The 8,336-nt window shown below is 38.8% G+C and overlaps 1 pseudogene; it reads left to right on the top strand.

Moving 5' to 3' along the window:
- The first annotated feature begins 474 nt into the window (after positions 1–474).
- LOC123822760 lies at positions 475–1,547 on the top strand (annotated as a pseudogene).
- The last annotated feature ends 6,789 nt before the right edge of the window (positions 1,548–8,336 follow it).

Raw genomic sequence — 8,336 nt, 5'->3', positions numbered from 1 at the left:
TTCTTACAGCCATCCTTGGTAGCAGAGGCCAGAGGGGCTGGAGGTTGTCCAGGACCAGTTGCCCTTGGGGGTCCCCAATGATGGAGATGGCACATGGCCTGCAAGTCTGGATGCTTGCCCCTCCCACTGGACAGTGGAAAAAGGCACTGTCCCTGGCAGCACAGGAGAGATCAGCCTATATGGCCTGTGTGAGGGCATGAGAAGAGGTGACCGGAGCTGGATAATGGAGGGGAAATGGTGCATCTGACTGTCACCTGGGCCCAGATCTACTCTGCCAGGGTTTATAAGAATAAAAGGTATTATTTATAAGGAAATGAGAGTGAATAACTCATCTCTACTTCTTCTAGCCTTTTTTCATAAGAGAGACCAAATTAAATTTACATGTTTGAAGTTTGCATCATCACACTTCCAGCACCAGGATTTTTAAGTCCTGTGATCAATGTTAGTCATAGGAACTTCTTAAGTCACAAATAAATGAGCCAGGGACATGGAAAATATGACTTCTATATTGGTCTGGGATTGGCTATGAGCTCCAGCATTTTCATTGGAGGGAGTTTTATTTTGGAAAAGAAAAAAGAAACCCTTCTGCAACTTGCCAGGAAAGGCTTCATGAAAGCAGGTCAAGGTGACCAGGCACATCTTAAAGAATGCTTGTGGTGGGTTGGACTCCTCTCAATTGAAGCCAGTGAGGTGGTCAACTTCACTTTATATGCCTTTGCATCAGCTACACTTCATTAGGAGCCCTCAGCATCCTAGTAAGTGTCTTTCTTTCTTTATACTTTCTAAATGAGAGACTTGATCTTTATGGGAAAATTGGATGTTTGTTAAGTACTCTAAGATACATAGTTATAGTCATTCATACACCAAAAAAATGGAGGAGATGAAGACTCGAAATGTCTCACCAGCTCAGGGACCCAGGTTTTATGGTCTTTGCTACATTGTGGTCATTGTGTCCTTGATATTAATCTTCATGGTGGGACTCCCCATGGACAGATGAACATTCTTGTGTACATCATGATCAGCTCTGTGATTAGAGCATTATCTGTCTCCTGTGTGAAAGGCCTGGCAATGCTATCAAGGAGCTGTTTGCTGGGAAGCCTGTGCTGTAGAACCTCCTGACCTGGGACCTGCTGCTCATCCTCATTGTCTGTGTGAGGATGCAGGTCAACTACCTGAACAGGGCCCTGGACATATTCAACATGTCCCCCAGGACTCCCATCTACTACATCTTCTTCACACCAGTCCTGATTTGTTCTTCTATTCTTTTTAAAGGGTGGCAAGACATGCCTGTTGATGATGTCATTCATACTAGGAGTGGTATCTGTACAATCATTGTGGGAATACTCTTTTTGCAAGCCTTTAAAGACATCAGGTTTAGTCTAGCAAGTCCTCCTGTGTTGTTTCAAAGAGATGAAAAAGCAGTGAATGAAAATCTTGCTAATATGTACAAAGTTCATAATAATAATGAGATAAGTTTAACCTGTGGAATTGAACATAACAGTGGGTAAAATATCTCCCAAAGAAATGAAAACCTGACAGCTTTTTAAGAAAATGTAATCAAAAGGTTAAACTATACTTATTATAAAGTGAATTTGAGTATCAGAATGTGTCTGAAAAAGTATTCTTTAATAATGTTCTCTAGAGATAATCTATGCTAAGGTTTGACTAATTCAGACCAAGTTACTTTTCTTATATTTTAATGATGGTAGCCCACTAAAATGACATCAACACCCACCCAATTTTTTTAAACATCATATTATTTTAACGGTATTTAAAATTCTCTTCCATAAAAATCTAAATTTACTAATGACAGTTTTTTTATTGGTCATAGTTCCTTTTTATTTTTTAATAAAAAGCATACAACTAGGGACATATTACAACTGCAACATCAATTTAATTAAGTATAGTGTATTAGACATACATATTTTTTCTGTGTGAAACATATTTCTGTGTTATGAATTTTTTAAGTTTTATTTTAATAATTGTTCAAGTACAGTTTTCTCCCTTTTACTCCCATTTAGCCCACCCACCCAAGCCTCCCCACTTCCGTCCCATTACCACCCTCCCCCTAGCTTTTCTCCATGTGTCCTTTAAATTTGTTCCTGTAAACCCTTCCCATTCTCCCCTGAAATTCCCTCTTCTCTCCCCTCTGGTCACTGTCAGTCTATCCCCTATTTCAGTGACTTTGGTTATATCTTGCTTGTTTCTTTGTTTTGTTGTTTAGGTTCCTGTTAAAGGTGAGATCATATGGTCTTTGTCTTTCACTGCCTGGCTTGTTTCACTTAGCATAATGCTTTCCATCTCCATCCATGCTGTTGCAAAGGATAGGAGCTCCTTCTTTCTTTCTGCTGCATGGAATTCCATTGTGTAAATGTACCATAGTTTTTTGATCCATTCATTTACTCATGTGCATCTAGGTTGCTTCCAGCACCTAGCTATTGTAAATTGTGCTGCTATGAACATTGGGGTGCAAAGGTTCTTTTGTATTGGTGTTTTAGTGTTCTTAGGATATAGTCCAAGCAGTGGAATTGCAGGGTCAAAAGGCAGATCCATTTTTAGTTTTCTGAGGAAGATCCATGCAGCTTTCCATAGTGCTTGTACCAGTCTGCAGTCCCACCAACAGTGCACAAGGGTCCCCTTTTCTCCACAACCTCTCCAACACTTGTTGCTTGTTGCTTTGTTTATGATGGCCATTCTGACTGGTGTGAAGTGGTATCTCATTGTGGTTTTAATTTACATCTCTCTGATAGCTAGCAATATTAAACATTGTTTCATGTGTCTTTGGATCTTCTGTATGTCCTCCTTGGAGAAGTGTCTGTTCGAGTGCTTTGCCCATTTTTTCATTGTGTTCCTTGTCTTCTTAGAGTGTAGTTGTGCAAGTTCTTTATATATTTTGGAGATCAAACCCTTTTCTGAGGTATCATTGGCAAATATGTTTTCCCATACAGTTGGTTCCCTTTTTATTTTGATACTGTTTTCTTTAGCTGTGCAGAAGCTTTTAATTTTGATGAGATCCCATTTGTTTATTCGTTCCTTTATGTCCCTTGCTCTAGGGGACATGTCAGTAAAAAATTTCTACGTGAAATATCTGAGATTTTCCTACCTACGTTCTCCTCTAGGATTTTAATGGTGTCACATTTTATATTTAACTCTTTTATCCACCTTGAATTTATTTTTGTATAAGGTGTAAGTTGGTGCTCAAGTTTCATTTTTTTTGCACATAGCTGTCCAGTTCTCCCAACACCATTTGTTGAAGAGGCTGTTTTTACTCCATTTTATGTTGCTGCTTCCTTTGTCAAATATTAATTGACCGTGGAGACTTGGGTTTATTTCTGGGCTCTCTGTTATGTTTCATTGGTCCATGTGCCTGTTTTTATGCCAGTACCAGGTTGTTTTGATTACAGTGGCCTTGTAGTATAGTTTAGTGTCGGGTATTGTGATCCCTCCTACTTTACTCTTCTCTCTCAAAATTGCAGCAGCTATTTGGGGTCGTTTATGGTTCCATATAAATTTTTGAAGTGTTTGTTCTATGTCTGTGAAATAAGCCATTGGTACTTTAATAGGTATTGCATTGAATGTGTAAATTGCTTTGGGTAGTATGACAATTTGATGATATTAATTCTTCCAATCCATGAACACGGTATATGTATCCATTTGTTTGTGTCTTCCTTGATTTCTTTCCTCAGTGTTATGTAGTTTTCTGAATACAGGTCTTTTACCTCTTTGGTTAGGTTTATTCCTAGATATTTTATTTTTCTTTTTGCTATTTCAAATGGGATTTATTTCTTGATTTCTGCTTCTGCTGTTTCATTGTTGGTGTACAGAAATGCCTTTGATTTCTGGATATTGACTTTGTATCCCGCTGTTTTGCCCAATTCATTTATTAGGTCAAGCAGTTTTTTGGTGGAGTCTATAGGATTTTGTATGTCAACTATCATGTCATCTGCAAACAGTGACAGTTTTGTTTCCTCCTTTCCAATTTGGATGCCTTTTATTTCTTTTTCTTGTCTGATCACTGTAGCTAAAACTTCCAGTACTATATTGAATAGAAGTGGTGAAAGTGGACAGCCTTGTCTTGTTCCTGATCTTAGTGGAAAAGATTTTAATTTTTGCCCATTGAGTATGATGTTGGCTGTAGGTCTCTCATATATGGCCTTTATTATATTGAGGAATGCTCCCTCTATTCCCACTTTGCTGAGTATTTTTATCATAAACGGGTGCTGTACCTTATCAAATGCTTTTTCTGCATCTATTGATATGATCATGTGGTTTTTGTCTTTGCTTTTGTTTATGTGATGTATTACATTTACTGATTTGTGAATATTGTACAATCCTTGCATCCCTGGAATGAATCCCACTTGGTCATGGTGTATGATCTTTTTAATGTACTGTTGGATGCGGTTTGCCAGTATTTTGTTGAGGATTTTAGTGTCAATGTTCATCAGCGATATTGGCCTGAAGCTTTCTTTCTTTGTTGTGTCTTTATCTGGTTTTGGAATTAGGATGATGCTGGCCTCATAAAAATAGTTTTGGAGTCTTCCATGTTTTGGGATTTTTTTTGAAATAGTCTGTGAAGGATGGGAGTTAGTTCTTCCTTAAATGCTTTGTAGAATTTTCCTGTGAAACCATCTGGTCCAGGGTTTTTGTGTGTTGGGAGTTTTTTGATTACTGCTTCAATTTCTTTTGCTGTTATTGGTTTGTTCAGGCTTTCTGCTTCTTTTCCATTGAGTTTTGGAAGATTATATTTTGTCTAGAAATTTGTCCATTTCATCTAGGTTTTCAAATTTCTTGGCATACAGTTCTTTGTAGTAATTTCTTACAATCCTTTGTATTTCTGTGGTATCTGTTGTAATCTCTCCTCTTTCATTTCTGATTGTGTGTATTTGGGTTTTCTCTCTTTTTTTCTTGATGAGTCTGCTTAAAGGCTTGCGAATTTTGTTTATCTTTTCAAAGAAGCAGCTCTTGGATTCATTGATCCTTAGAATTGTGCTTTTAGTCTCTATGTCATTTAATTCTGCTCTGATCTTGGTTATTTCCTTCCTTCTTCTTTCTCTGGGCTGTCTTTGTTGTTGTTCCTCGAGTTCTTGTAGATGTAGGGTTAGGTTGTTTGTTTGGAATATTTCTAACTTTTTTAGGTGGGCCTGTATCGCTATGAACTTCCCTCTCAGGACTGCCTTGGCTGTGTCCCATAAGTTTTGGGTTGTTGTGAGTTCATTTTCATTTGTTTCCAGAAACCTTTTGATTTCTTCCCTAATATCATTCTTGACCCATTCATTTTTTAATAGCATGTTATTTAATCTCCATGATTTTGAGTGTTTTGGGTATTTTTCCTTGGGGTTGGTTTCTAGCTTCAGTCCCTTGTGATCCGAGAAAAATGCTTGGTATGATTTCAATTTTCTTGAAATTCTTGAGGCTTGTTTTGTGTCCTATCATGTGGTCAATCTTTGAAAATGTTCCATGTACATTTGAAAAGAATTTGTATTTTGTTTCTTTGGGATTGAGAGTTCTGTATATATCAGTAAAGCCCATTTCATCTAGGGTATTGTTCAATGCCACAATATCTTTGTTGATATTTTGTTTGGAAGGTCTGTCCATTTTTGATAGTGGGGTGTTAAAATCCCCCACAATAATTGTATTGCTGTCAATATCTTTCTTGAAGTCCTCTAAGATTTTCTTTATGTATTTGGGTGCTTCTATGTTGGATGCATATACATTTACAATATTTATGTCTTCTTGGTGGATTCTTTCCTTGAGTATTATTAAATGACCTTCTGGGTCTCTTTTTATGGTCCTTTTTTGGAAGTCTATTTTGTCAGATATGAGTATTGCTGCCCCGGCTTTTTTTTCCTGTCCATTTGCTTGGAAAATTTGTTTCCAGCCCTTCACTTTCAGCCTGTGCATGTCTTTTGTCCTGAGGTGAGTCTCTTGTAGGCAGCATATGTGTGGGTCATGTTTTCTTATCCAATCAGCTATTCTTTGTCTTTTGATTGGAGCATTTAATTCATTTACGTTTCTAATGACAGTTTTAAGTCTATAAAATTGCTCTATTTTTTCATTGTCATCCTCATTTGCATCAATTAAAATGACCATATTAAGGCTTTTTGAACTAAAAAAAGAACAAAATTATCCCAGCATATTATCCCGTGACTTACCCACAAAAATGACTCCCGTTTGATAAGTTAGTTTAATTTTAAAATGTTAAAGAAAATCCTAAATTACTAAGGGCAACTCATATACAAAGCAAAAGGGTAGGAAATCACCCCACAGAATACTGCTGGCCTGTGGCTGTGACTTGTCCCCGGCACATTTGAGGGCCTTCCTAGATGGTACCTTGTTAAACCAGTACATCCTGCATCTGCGTCAGCTGCTATTCTTCACTTACTCTTATCCCTTAATACTCAGAAACTTGATGACCATTTTACATCAGCTCTTGTACTTCCCAATACATTTTCATAATGAGTTATATTTTCATTTAGATTTTCTAACTTTGGCAAATAAAGTCAGAAGACTGAGGTAATTTTTTAAAATTTAATTCGTGTTATAATAAAAAAACAAATTGAAACAAAAAATAAAATAAAGTAAAAAAGAGAGTGGAATCCAATGAACACATTTCCAGGTTAAAAAGAACATTAAAGCAGAAAATTGCCAGTAGTGACCAAGTCGGGCTGAGTTGTAAAGGTCTGGGGTGTGTATGCTTCATTTTTTTTTTCACTATAAAAAATCATATGGGTCAGATGTCTGTGAAATTCATAGAAAATGGAATCCACATGGCTCCTCAGCACAGTTTCCACAGAGGCTGCTGGGGCAGAATTGTTGTGTTGACTCAGTGCACCATTAATCATAAAAATCAAAACTGACTCATCAGACAAAGGGCCAAGGCCTCCCAGAAGGCCTGTGCCATGTCCTTTTAACTCTGCTATCCACATCACACTACTGTGGCCTCTGGTATCAGAACAACACAACAGGACTAAAATTGCGTCTTTCACAGGCACAGGCATCACTTGAGCTGTTCCCTGCCCACATTTCAATGATCCACTTTCTGTTGGGGTAAGATGAAAGCCCCGTTACACAACACCACAGATGTTTATTTCCCTGGTGGATGTTTGCTCAAAATAGTGCCCCTTATTGAAACGAGGTTGGCATGGATGCTGACACTCTATCACAAGAGATATAAGCTCAGCACCAGGGGTAAGCCAGACACGCATCAGCCTCTAGGGCCCTCAGGTGTTTACCAGGCTCTCTTCATCCATGGCCTGTGCTGTGATGCAAGCAAAGCAAACCAGGTGTTTGTGTTATCTGCCCTTTAGAGCTTATCCCAGAATCCTATATATGCTTACATGTGCAGTCAATTATCAGTTTTGGTTCTAGAGATAGCAAACAGGGCACAGGTGTTAAGTATTCTTGTGATGTCAGTATACCTACCCTGCCCCCTGCTCCCTGGACCTCTCTGCTCCCCATCTTCCTCGCACCCAGTCATCCCAAGGGGGACTGTTGAGACTGAGTTCCAATTTATTACAACTCAGACAGACATGCAAAAGGTGAATCATGCATTTGAGTAAATCCACTTAAGAGCATATTTTTTGTGCTGCTACATGTTAGGTATTAATATTGTTGAGTTATGGACATCAGAGTGAACAAACAGCTGTCACTGTTACTCCAAAGTGTACTAAAATAGGTGTGAGAGGGAGTCTCAGAGCACAGAGGAATTAGAAAAGGGGGATGCATGGGTGTGGGAAAGAAGACAGAGCTGGAACTGAGACCCTGAGGGTGGCAAGCGCAGTCACATGAAGGCCATGGCAGCTCCTGAGGATGGCAAGCAGCACGGTATCCAGGGCAGGAGCTCAGAATAAGTGTACATGGAGTTGGATACCAACCTAAAAAAGCATCCAGGGCCAGAGCAGAGCAGGGCTCAGATGCCTCCCAAGAAGTGTACACTTGATCCTAAAGACAATAGAGGTTTTCTCATCAGGACAATGATCACATTTTCATTACAGAAAATCCCCTAGGGCTGAAGAGCAAGCTATAGATAGATGTTCAAGAACAGAGGAGGAAGACCAGACAGAAGGCACAGGCCTCGTCCTGAGGAGCATCACAAAGGCCGGGACTGAGAAGCCACAAGATGGACACATGGGGACTGAATTCTTAAGAAACTTATATGAGCTCCTGGAGACCAGCTGCATATGGAGTAAGCATTACATTGAGCACTGGGCATTTGAAGATGACTAAATAATGTTTAAGCAAGAGGTGACCACATCCACATCACTATTTTACTGTTTTAAGGAGATTCTGGGCATGGTGTATGAGAGGGAGGAAGAAATGGCTTAAAAATTTCAGTA

Source organism: Phyllostomus hastatus, unplaced genomic scaffold (assembly GCF_019186645.2).
Source record: "Phyllostomus hastatus isolate PE091 unplaced genomic scaffold, TTU_PhHast_1.1 phas_contig_41, whole genome shotgun sequence".
Classification (NCBI taxonomy): Eukaryota; Metazoa; Chordata; class Mammalia; order Chiroptera; family Phyllostomidae; genus Phyllostomus; species Phyllostomus hastatus.
This window is presented reverse-complemented; position numbering and strand designations above follow the sequence as displayed.